Source organism: Clarias gariepinus, chromosome 12 (genome assembly GCF_024256425.1).
Source record: "Clarias gariepinus isolate MV-2021 ecotype Netherlands chromosome 12, CGAR_prim_01v2, whole genome shotgun sequence".
NCBI lineage: Eukaryota > Metazoa > Chordata > Actinopteri > Siluriformes > Clariidae > Clarias > Clarias gariepinus.
The window spans coordinates 30342271-30355541 of record NC_071111.1 but is presented as its reverse complement, the minus strand read 5'-3'; the positions used below and the strand labels follow the sequence as shown (position 1 = coordinate 30355541).

Below are 13271 nucleotides of genomic sequence, written 5' to 3'. Positions count from 1 at the left end.
CACACCGACATCCCCGCAAGGCATGCTGGTCGTCAGCCGCCGCCCCGCCCACGCCACACTATAAACAATACAACGCATGTACTGACATGTTTACAGCCTACAAGTGACTCAGCCGAGGTTCATCATTCTAAATATGTCCAAGATAACAAGGGAAACACATCCTGATGGCTAGAGTTCGTCAGGGGATTAAAAAACGCTAACAATTTCCTTTTTGGCCTTTACTGCGTTCCGTAGAAGCTCAGTGGTCCGCGCATATAGACAATTTTTTATAGCCAAACTACTTTCGGTATCATTTCGCGAACTGGCGCGTTCACGTTGTTGTCACGTGGGACGCTGTCGAATCAAAAGAATCTACGGTACTTTGTTTGGATGTCGTGCCGAATGCGCGCATGCGCTCTGTCACACACACGCGCGCAGACACATAAACAGAGATAGAGCGGACCGTGTTAACATACTTTTTATCTTTGGGCTTTTTATGGAAAGTAGCAAGTCTTTACAAGTCAATAGGCGCAAGTCCAAGTGAAAGTCCGAGTTATTTATGTTAAAGTCCAAGTCGAGTTGCAAGTATTTTTATATTTTGTCAAGTCGAGTCTAAAGTCATCAAATTCATGACTCGAGTCCACACCTCTGCACTCTACCCTTGAGTTACATGCTATAATAAATTACAAAGTATAACCTTAAATATATTTATAATAAATCAGTATCACATCTATCACCACACAGCTGATGTACGTGTAATAACAGTAGTCGTGATGTCAGTACTGGTCCAGCAAACCAGTCTTTTGCAGCGGCTTAAAACGTCTGAATTATCTTCAAATATACAAAAAAAAGCGAAAAGACACTCGATTATGTTGCATAGGTTATCTGTTTAATTCACAAAGTTTGTAAAAACACTTAAAAACGAGAGAAAAACTGTTAAAATCCTCGCTCGCCTTCTCAGCGTTAGGTAGCGAGTGACGTCATGATTTGAATCTGGGGAGACCGGGGAAACATAGGGTAACTGTATTTCCCGGAACACCTGTAATGTAACCTTTATCGGCAGAAACGGTGATATTAACGTCACACAACAATAATGTCGACTAAAGGTGAGAGATTTCATCATTATAAACGACTTTATATAAGATTCACGCGGATATTGTGTAAATTAAATTCGTATAAACCCCGAAGTGGTAAATCTTTAGGGCTGTTTATGGCGTTTGTTCTTTATAGGCCTCTCAACTTCCTATTTTTAAAGTTTTACGGATTAAAATTGTAAAATTTGTGGGAAATATTTTTTTTTCCACCCGAGTCTTTTGGTCTTTCAGTCCTGAATTTAATTTAGTCTTGTTTCATTGTTAAGCGTCAAATGTAAAAATAAAACTTATTAGGGAGTGTCTTTAGACTGCAGGAAGAAATAACGAACATTTCATCGTCGGGGATTATAATTATTCAAAACTAATACATTTTAAGTTTTTTTGTTCTTAAATAAAAATATCAAGTACTAAACGAAATAAAATGGGAACGCTACTTTATTCCTTCTAAAAACCAGCGGTCCAAAAGTGTAAAAAGTGCCTTATAATATTATAACTATTGTAATATTCTTATTTTCATGGCATTTTAAAGTCTAAAACCGGTAAGTATTTGCATGTACACACTATCTGTAATTGTGCGCTGAGGAATATTATTATAATCTCACTTATTTTAATACACGGTGTATTTTAACACAACAGCAGCAGCTCATAAACCTGAACACACCGGAAGCACGAGGAGCTCACGGAGCACAGGCGCGCGCACAGCATGACGTAAACACGGGCTTTATTTTTTTATAACAATAAATATAGAGTTGCTTTAAACAAAACCCAGGACTCCCACCAAGAGGAGACATTCAGAGCTATAAACTGTTGACACTCACACTGACAACAAGAAACACTTATTGGTTTAATTTGTCAATATCATTAATCACCTGAAAAATGGTTTGGATTTAATAAAATATTTGATGTTATTAGTTGTTTCAGTCTCACAGATGCCTCAAGTGTAAAACAAAAGCTAATTAATTAGCCCAGCTGTTCCAATACTTTTAAAGGGGACTGTAGATTAAATTTATCTAGAGAGTGGTTCTAGTTTCTTTACCATGACATTTAAACATATTGTAATCACTTACTATTTTGAGACAAAAATAATGACTCAATATAAAATATGTTGTTTAAAGTAATTTATCATGTGAAATGTCTGATGAACAGTTAAAAGTGAAATTGACCATCATAGTCCATCATCTCCACTTAAGAAGAGGAACTCATGAATACTTTTATATGACTGAGGAATGAGAGACTTTTCTAAATGTTACATGTTAAACGTATTTTGATTTTCAATACAGTATTAATTTAAAACTCGTTTTTAATCAAAGAAGACCCGTTTATGGCAAATTTGTAATAATTTGTGTGTTTAGTGTAACTGCACATTGGTTTTTGTGTTTTCTAGGAGTGTAATTCATCACAGCAGAGGAGATCAGACTCTTCAGGACTCGGCTGTGTGTTTGTGCTATCTTTACTAATTTTCAAAGATGGATAATCCTGACCGGGACAAAGATATTTCCAGGCTCTTAGAAGAACGGTAATGTATCATGTAGTGTTGGATGAGTTTTACAATTAATCCGATTAATTGAATTCAATATTGTAGTACTGTACAAGTTTTCAAATCAAGGTTGAATATGTTATAAACACACACACACACACACACACACACACACACACATGCACACTACCCGGCCAAAAAGTCACCACCTACATTGGTGGCCAAAAGTTTTGAGAATGACACAAATATTAGTTTTCACAAAGTTTGCTGCTAAACTGCTTTTAGATCTTTGTTTCAGTTGTTTCTGTGATGTACTGAAATATAATTACAAGCACTTCATACGTTTCAAAGGCTTTTATCGACAATTACATGACATTTATACAAAAGTCAGTATTTGCAGTGTTGGCCCTTCTTTTTCAGGACCTCTGCAATTCGACTGGGCTCTCAATCAACTTCTGGGCCAAATCCTGACTGATAGCAACCCATTCTTTTATAATCACTTCTTGGAGTTTGTCAGAATTTGTTTGTCCACCCGCCTCTTGAGGATTGACCACAAGTTCTCAATGGGATTAAGATCTGGGGAGTTTTCAGGCCATGGACCCAAAATTTCAACGTTTTGGTCCCCAAGCCACTTAGTTATTCAATTCAATTTTATTTGTATAGCGCTTTTAGCAATTGTCATTGCCGCAAAGCAGCTTTACACAATCAAAAGAATTATTTAAGTTTGTATGAAATGTGAATGTGTATGAATCAAAATGGTCAGTTTGTCCCTGGTGAGCAAGCCGAGGGCGAAAGTGGCAAGGAAAAACTCCCTGAGATGGTAATAGGAAGAAACCTTGAGAGGAACCAGACTCAACAGGGAACCCATCCTCATTTGGGTGAAACAGAAAGGAGTAAATGATCTGCATTTATCACTTTAAAAGTTTTCACTTTTGCCCTATGGCACGGTGCTCCATCGTGCTGGAAAATGCATTGTTCTTCACCAAACTGTTGTTGGATTGTTGGAAGAAGTTGCTGTTGGAGGGTGTTTTGGTACCATTCTTTATTCATGGCTGTGTTTTTGGGCAAAACTGTGAGTGAGCCCACTTCCTTGGATGAGAAGCAACCCCACACATGAATGGTTGCTTTACTGTTGGCATGACACAGGACTGATGGTAGTGCTCACCTTTTCTTCTCCGGACAAGCCTTTTTTCAGATGCCCCAAACAATCAGGAAAGAGGCTTCATCGGAGAACAAGACTTTGCCCCAGTCCTCAGCAGTCCATTTACCATACTTTCTGCAGAAGATCAATCTGTCCCTGATGTTTTTTTTTGGAAAGAAGTGGCTTCTTTGCTGCCCTTCTTGACACCAGGCCATCTTCTAAAAGTCTTCGCCTCACTGTGCGTGCAGATGCGCTCACAACAGCTCTGCACTGGTGGCACTCCGATCCCGCAGCTGAATCCTCTTTAGGAGACGATCCTGGCGCTTGCTGGATTTTCTTGGACGCCCTGAAGCCTTTTTAACAAGAATTGAACCTCTTTCCTTAAAGTTCTTGATGATCCTATAAATTGTTGATTTAGGTGCAATCTTAGTAGCCACAATATCCTTGCCTGTGAGGCCATTTTTATGCAACGCAATAATGGCTGCACGCTTTTCTTTGCAGGTCACCATGGTTACCAATAGAAGAACAATGATTTTAAGCATCCCCCTCCTTTTAACATGTCAAGTCTGCCATTCTATACCAATCAGCCTGACATAATGATCTCCAGCCTTGTGCTCGTCAACATTCTCACCTGAGTTAACAAGGCGATTACTGAAATGATCTCAGCAGGTCCCTTAATGACAGCAATGAAATACAGTGGAAAGGTTTTTTTGGGATTAAGTTAATTTTCATGGCAAAAAAGACTATGCAATTCATCTGATCACTCTTCATAACATTCTGGAGTATATGCAAATTGCTATTATAAAAACTTAAGCAGCAACTTTTCCAATTTCCAATATTTATGTAATTCTCAAAACTTGGCCACGACTGTAGATTTAACTAGGTAAAAAGTTAGGAGGCTTCCATTGAATAATTACTGTAGTGATTACTATGGTTCAACTGCAACACGTTATTTAACTCTAACTGATGCAGTGAGTAGCGTCTCTAAGGAGATAATTAAAACTACTTACGTTGTGTTAAGAACTGAAAAATTTATTATTAAAATGATTAGGTATAGTGGAGAATCACTGTCTTGAAGAAAGAAATGTGATGGTAAAAATTTACATGACTGTAGGGCCGCCATGATTAATCGATGGTATTAACTAAAATCAATAATCAAAATAGTCTAAAACAAATTTAATTGACGAATCGTTCATGGCGTCAATACGCTTGATTTTTGTGTGAACGCTCTGACGTGTAGTTGTACAGCTCACTGGAGTGAAGTGAGTCATAGCGTGATGGCAAACACCTTCAGAAGCTGGTGGGGAGGCTGCTAGCCGGGGGGTGGCGGTGGCTGCTGTGTGGGACGACTTTCTTACACACTCACACACGCTAGAGGCTCATCCTCACACAAGTGTAAACTGGTGTGTGTCTGTCTCACACACACACACACACACACACACAAAAAAGTACACACGTCACAGTGTTATAGTAAACAGTATACACGCGCACAGATGATGTCATCTATATGAGTGGCGCACACACATTGAGACCGAGCATGGAAGACGTTACCCACAATTCTGCAGCGCGTGTGAGAATAACCATTGGCTCAGTTATGATCATGTAATGCTCAGTGTCAAAACAAGAAGCGCATGCGTACTACTAGGGGTGAGCGATATAACCAAAATCTTCTATCATGGTAGAAGCAATTTTATACCTCGATAACGATATATATCACAATATAGCAATTTGTATCTAAAAATGCATGAATAAAAATTCAAACACAAAGAAACTGTTTATCATACATTACGTAACGTGCAACATCACGTGATCTCAACCGCGATTAAGACGATAGACCAAAATCTCTATCGGTTGACAAATTTCTACCGGTTAATCGTGTCTATCGGTATATCACCCACCCCTACGTACTACATAATAGTGATAATTGGTGTATCAAGACTCGCTCGTTAAACAAGGCAAAATTTAATAAAATCTTTTGCTCGTCTTGCAGAACGCTTGCAAACCAGGTTACTCGCAGCCCGAGGTTCCACTGGATTTGTTTATTCAGAGTGATGAACTTTTTCACATCTCTAACAGTCATAAAGAAAAAAAGAAAAAAGAATGAAAACAGGGCCAGAGATTTATGTTCCTGTTTTTCCAATTTCCAAAATATTAATTATTGTTCATATTAAATACTCAAAAACAATGATAATTATAAATAATTGTAAATATTGGTATCTGGTGCACTGCATTTTGTTTTTTGTACAATACCCGTGAGCTTCTTCTGTGTTTTATTCGGAACCGTGGTCTGTTCGTATACGCAGAAATTCGTAACTCTAATGTTCGTAATTCGGGGACTGCCTGTAGTAAAAAGCCAAAAGTTAGCGCTTTGAATGAAAATGTAAGATTCTGTTCATTATAAGTAAAATAAAGTCCTTATTAAATTAGATAGTTAAGATATGTGAAGTGAGGAGGAGTGGAGGGGAGGGGCACAGTGACTAATGACACACACACACACAGCGCATGCGCGCACTAACACTAACGGAAATTTAACGGGATTCTAACTTCTAAATTCTAATGGGATTTATTTTTACTTTTTTTAAAGGTAAAGTGCAGGTTTATTTGTTTTATTTTTGCTTTATATTTTGTATTAATTATTTTTATATAAATATTTTTGGGTTGTGGAACGAATCGTCTGAGTTTTCATTATTGGGGGAAATTCGCTTTGATCTATGAGTGTTTTAATTTACAAATTAAACAAACAAGAACGGATTATGCTTGCAATCCAAGGTTCCACTGTAACGAAAATAGCTAAGATCTGTAAAGTGTATATAAACTTCTAAAGGACTGTGTGTAATGTGCAGTGAACTTCAGAGGACAATACCAGGATCAGCAGCACCCAGCTGTGTCTCTGCAGCGAGAGCAGAGGCTATGGAGGGCATACTTCTACCCAGGTAACGTCTCCTCACTGTTAATGCCACAGTTACAAGGAATTCTGAGATAACGTTAGAAATGAACATTTTATCTTGATATGTACTGTTCTGTTCTACTGAACTTTACATTACACACCAGCACCCAGCTGTATCTCTGCAGAGAGCGCTGAGTCTATGGAGGGTCCTATGAATTTTTACCCAGCATTTTAGCATTTAACAAGCAGTTAATATTTTATTATCATGACATGTAGTGCTCTGTTCTGGAGAATTATTTTTTCCCAATCTCTCCAAGTTAAGCTTATGTTATTGTGTATTCACTCTTGTAAACCTAATACCTTAGATATTAATAATAAGAGCATTTTCCCTGATATTAGATGGAAAATAGAAGCATGGTTAAAATATTTGGAAGTCAGATTATGAAAGCATCTGCTGGCTGACAGAAATGTGTATTGACTTACTAAATAAATGTTGTTCTAATAAAGTAGGAGTAAAACTGTCTCCCAGCTCTAGAGCTCCCAGTCACTGTATGTGTGGAGTTTCACATGGTCTCCTCTTGTCTGTGTAGGGTTACTAAGCGGCGTCCAGGTGATATCAGACGTTCAAAGAAAAACAGGTAGGTGGATTGACTAATTTAACTTCTCGATGTGTGATGGACTGGTGTCACATCCAGGCTGGAGTATTATCCTGATTGTAGTTAGGATTTCATTTCACTGATTTATTAAAAAAAAAATAATAATAAAATAATAATAACAATAATAATAAATAAAAATTTTGTCTCTTGAGAACACATTACTTGTTCACTCAGTGCGATGGGTTTAGTCCCTAACTGCCATAGAGGGGAAAACTGGAATGAAAACATTTCTTTTCCTTAAAAAAAATGATAAATTACGACCTGTATTTGGGTATTTTAGTTTTAGTATTTTAACTGTTCATATAAAATATGGAGTCCCTACATATAAAATGAATAACTTCAAGATAACTTGAATTCGATGATGATACTCTGTCCATTATAAGTTCATGTTAAATTAAGAAGGAAAAACCTGTAAAGTGTATATAAACTTCTGTTGTGCAGGGAACTCCAGAGGAAGAGACCAGGATCAGCAGCACCCAGCTGTGTCTCTGTAAAGAGCGCTCAGTCTATGGAGGATCCTATGAATTTTAAAGACTTCACACCTCTACACAGGTAACGTCTCCTCACTGTTAATGTCACTGCTAAAGTCACAGTTAAAAGAAAATTCCAGCATTAAACAAGCAGTTAATATTTTATCATCACATGTGCTGCTCTGTTCTACAGAACTTTACAAAGTACAATATCCAATAATGGAAGGGGGCTCCGTGTAGCCTAAGGGGAGGAGTCTCTACTGCCAGTGGCCATGCTCTGTGCGTTTTTTTTTTCTTGCCTCCGGTGTCAGTGCCCATTTGTCAGATCCAGTATAGATACAAGCGGGCTTTGCCTAGTCGCTCAAAGAGTTCATCCACTCGTATCAAATACTTGGTATTTAGAGCTTTTGATATCAAAAATGAAAAATATTCCTGTAATATTTGGTTCTGAATATTTGGACCTAAATATACTATTAAAACCACACCACAGTGCCATTTCAGGAGGACACACTACTGTAGATGCCTCACTATTACATTTCAGAGGAGTGATGAACATCAAATAGATGTACAGGATCTGTTATATCTCTCATGCTCTCCTAGTAGTCTATGATGTGACACAGCGATGAGTCCTGCAGAAGTTCTGCATCAGATGAACTCTTTCAGACACGCCTCATGAGTTTTCCATTATTATAGCACTGACCTGTACAGTTATCAACACTCATGTAGTGTTACAGCATCAATAGCAGCAGTAATGTTAGGTGAGGTATTTTTATAATACTGTAACAGTATTTAGTGATGATACGATGCTTTAACTTAAATAACTAGTGTAATTATTTAACAGTAAATAAAAAAAGCAGAAGAAATTAACAGGGATGAGAATCACCAGTGATACATCAGATACAATATTATCACGTCCCTATTCGAAATTGATTTTGTCACAATTTTAAGACTTTTAAATTAGGGGAAAATGTGTTATGTATTTACTCTTGTAAATATAATACTTTAGCTATTAATAATACAAATCAGTACAAATCTGATGTGAGACAGGAAAATGCAAGCAGGGTTTGTTATACAGACAGCTACTTCAGGGTTCACAGTCACTGTATGTGTGGAGTATCGTCCTGGCTGAAGTTCGGGATTTTAGTTGTGGATTTGTCTCTTTTCAGAACACATTAACTGTTTATTCAACCTGATGGTTTATTTATTTATTTTATTTTATTTTAACATGCGTACAATTTTAATAATTTCCATAATAATATTTTTTATTGGTCTCAATGTATTTATTACTCAAAAACAGAATCCAAACATTTCTGTATTTTATTCATTAACTGTTCAGTTTAAAATATAAAGTCAGTACATATGAAAGAAATTATTTAATGAAATGTTTTACAATGAAGAATTAAAACAGTCACCCCTTTAGCATGGAAATGTTAGATTCTCTTCAGTGTAAGTAAAATAAAGTCCTCATTAAATTAGGTTGTTGGTTAAAGTCTGTACAGAGTGTATATAAATCTGTGTGAAACTCTGGGTTTAAACCCCGGATGCAGTACAGTAATGTGTAGGCTTGAGATCTGTCATTCCCTGTTATGAATAAGTGAACCTTTTACTGATCATTTGGACCTGAAGGCACACTAGATGGCGCTGTATTACATTTCAGGGGAGTGATGGAGATCAAATACAGCTATAAGACCTGTTCTATCCCCCCGTGGCTCCCAGTGCTCTCTTGCCCAGCAGACTTCAATGTAACGCAGCCCACGAACACAAAATACTTATTTAGATCAAAGTGGTGGTTAAATTCATCACAGAAAGTGAATTATTAGTCTGTCTCACTGATGACGGTGTTGACAAAGTTCCCTTTAAACATTAAACTCCTTTCAAAGGCTCATCCATGTCTGATGCTTTTTAAGTCTGAACCTAAAATCCATTTTCCTGATGAATTCCTTCCCTTTCTCTATGACATCATGGACACCTGGTTGGTGATGTGTTGTCAGAGACGTGACTGTGGGAAGTGTGTCTCTCACATTAAACTTTAGTGACTGTAGGATTACACTGGCACAATCAGTTGTGTTTAGAATTGTGTTTTAAATAATTATACCAAACGCCTTAATTAAGTGTAGCGCATTCTTTATAGGATTAGTTTTCTCACTTAAAAACCAAGAGCAGAGTTTGAACATTAAAACTACAGTAACTTAAAATTCAACAGCTTAATATTTAACTTAAAATTAAATTAAACAAAAAAGTTTTTTTTCTGACGTGCACAAATCTGTGTTTTGTCATCCATAATAACTGTTGTTTCTATACAAACTTAACAAATAATTCAGTCTTACCACACCTGATGCCAATGTGTGAATAGTTTCGAGCGCCCCCTGTAGAATCGTAAAGAAGCTAATGAAACACATTTCAGATTATGTAATTCGTATGAAACTGAATTATTGGCGCATGATCATAATGACATGATCACCTTCATCATTACAGCCAAAACCAAAGAAATTACAAGTTTATCAAATGAATTATAAAAAGGTCAGAGTCAGTCTCCTTGCTGTTTTTCCCGACGCATTCATGATCATTAGTCTACTTCTGCCGGTGCGCTCTGGAAAACTTTATGCGTGCGGTTGGGTGCTGATTAGACGATGCAGGAAGTTAAAGAGGAGGATAACGATGTCGGCTCAACACGCCGAGCCCAAACATTTAAATTATTAATTTTTTTGGTTTGCATTTTTTTTTTATTTAATCAACAAATATTGTAAGTAAGCAACAAAAGCCCACGTTTAGAAAGGCATTTTTATATAGACTATTAAAAATAATCCTGCATCTATTTTTAACTTTTCATACAAATCTATGAAGTTACAAAAGGGATAAAAAGAAAAAAAACGTATTCAGACGTTTTACCAACATTAAAAAGTCACAACTTATCATGAAAATGTTACTCTGTTCATTATAAGTAAAATAAAGTCGCGGCTAAATTAAGAATGAAGTTAAAATGAGTAAAGAGTGAATATAAATCTCTAAAGGACTGTCTGTAATGTTGTACAGTAAATTCTATGGAAACAGACGAGGATCCCCATCACCCAGCGGTGTCTCCATGAAGAGTGCGAGGTCTTTGGAGCCTCCTGAGAATTTTAGTGGTGGAGTTTCATCATATCTACACAGGTAACGTCTCCTCACTGGTAAAGTCACAGTTACAGGGCTAGAAATTTATATTTTATTATCATGGTATGTGATGCTCTGTTCTACAGAACTTTACCCCGTACTGTCTGTTTTAACAGAATTCATAATTATTTCACTACTATCATAAACACTATGAAACCCTGGATGCAGTAATACAGAGACTTGAATTCTGTAATTTTCTGTTCTCAATATATTTCTGAAATATTTGGTCTAAAACACCACCATATCAGGTGCCATATCAGGAAGACACAGTAGATGGCGCTGTATTCTGCACTATTTATCTCCCTCATGCTCTCCTTGTGCTCTTATACCCAGCGATATTAAACTCTATTCTAATAGACTACGGTGTGACTCAGCTCGCGAACATAAAACACTCTATTTCTGTTTCATTTTAAACCAGTTTCTCCAAGACACACTTAGTAGTAATTAGGTCGATTATTCTCTAGTGTTTTTGATGGTAAGATGCAAATTACTATTAAAATTCATCCCAGAAAGTGAATTATTCCTCTGTCTCTCTGATGATCGTCTCCTGGAAACAACTGAAAAAGTTCACTTTAAACTATAAAATCCTTTCAAAGTCTCCATTTGTGATTCTCTGTAAGGGTGAAGCTAATTTCCATTTCCTGGTGAACTTCCCTTTCTCTAAGACCGTGTTGTTACAGCATCAGTAGCAGCAGTATTGAGAGGTGTGTAAAGTGTTTTGATATCAGAGATAAGACCAAACTGACTGTTACAGTTCTCACAGAAACTCAATCATTTCTCTTTCTCTTTGATGATCTAAGATCCATTTTCCTGGTGAACTCCTTCCCTTTGTCTATGACATCATGGTCACCTGGTTGTTGATGTGTTGACAGTTTGCTCTATCAGAGACGTGTCTACATGGAGTGTGTCTCTCACATGAAGCTTTAGTGACTGTAGGATTACACTGGAACAGTCAGTTGGTGACTAATTAGTTAGAAGTGTTTAAAATGACTGAACTCACTACAGATTAGAAAGTCTCTACTGTTTTAAGAAGAGTTGACATTTCAGTAAGTTTCTGCATCAGATGAACTCTTTCATGTCTCATGTTTATGTTCCATTATTATAGCATCGTCCTGTACCGTCTTCAACTCTCATGTTGTGTTCCACTATTATTAGCAGCAGTATTGATGGGTGTGATCTTTTAATAACTTCTCTATGTGTGATGGACAAGTATCACATCCAGGCTGTAGGTGGAGGTTTTATGTCTTTGGATGTTTCTAACAGTAATCATTTAAAATAGTTTATTTGTATATTTTCAGAATACATCACCTGTTCATTCACAGTCAAGGGTTCGAATCCCACCCTGCCTCTATGTGTGGAGTTTGCATGCAATTTAGTGTAATTAGCATTTTGTGTGTGTGTGTGTGTGTGTGTGTGTGTGTGTGTGTCCTGTGATGGATTAGCACTCTGTCTAGGGTGTACCCCTCCTAGTACCCAGAGTGTCCTGGGATAGGCTCCAGTCCCCATGTGAACCCGTACAGGACATGCGCTATAGAGAACGAGTGGATACATTTTGTTTTATTATTTCAAATAAGGACTATAGTACAATACTCTGGATTGCAGTTCAGTATAAACGATATAAATGGACATGATTCCAATCCAGCAGAAGATGTTTGTGTTTGCAGGCAGTTTGAAGGAACAATTCTTATTCGAGTTGCTCCATCTTTGTGGCACAAATGAGTCTCTGCTGAGTAACTAACTGTCAGTACAGAACAGTTTGCTTTAATGGACATTTAGCTTTTTTGTTAATATCACAAAGGATTTTATAGCCTGGGCTTTGCAGCGCCTCATCTTTTAATATAACATTCTCTCTAATGTTTTAATCGTAATAAGAAAACATAACATGCTTCTTCAGAAGCATAGAAGATGTAAACATCAAGAAACTGGTATGTCTTCATTTACTTTTCTCTGCTCTAAACACTCAGGGGTTCTGTGAGAGGTGTGTGTGTGTGTGTGTGTGTGTGTGTGTGTGTGTGTGTGTCTAATATGGTGGAAATTAAATTAAGAACTCTGGAGATTCCAAATAGTATCACAATAAGAGTAGAGGTGTATTTTAAACAGCGCTGGTCGTCTCGGTTACACACACTGCAGAGGCGTCTGTAAGAGAGAGGTAACTCCCCTCATCTCAGTGTCTTATATATTCTAACAGAGCAGGTCATAGTGACGTCTCATAAAACACATCATGTGTAATAAAACAACACGGCTGTTCCCTGCTGTTACATCTCCTGACTCTGAGTTTCTGTTAACGTAGATAGACCAAGACCTTTCCTCTCTGTACATCTTGTTCTTTCTTACATGTCCACATATTCCAAGTCTGCATCTCTAACTGACCCATGATTATGTAGACTTTTACTCAGACACACAGAGTTGATTTAAAA

At 37.2% G+C, this 13271-nt stretch overlaps 1 long non-coding RNA gene across 1 annotated transcript; it reads left to right on the top strand.

Annotated features, from left to right (window-relative positions):
* Positions 1-973: 973 nt before the first annotated feature.
* LOC128534567 (uncharacterized) lies at positions 974-3742 on the top strand. Its single transcript, XR_008361489.1, has 3 exons — positions 974-1085; positions 2458-2589; positions 2971-3742. It is a non-coding gene; the product is annotated as an uncharacterized LOC128534567 (long non-coding RNA).
* Positions 3743-13271: the final 9529 nt, after the last annotated feature.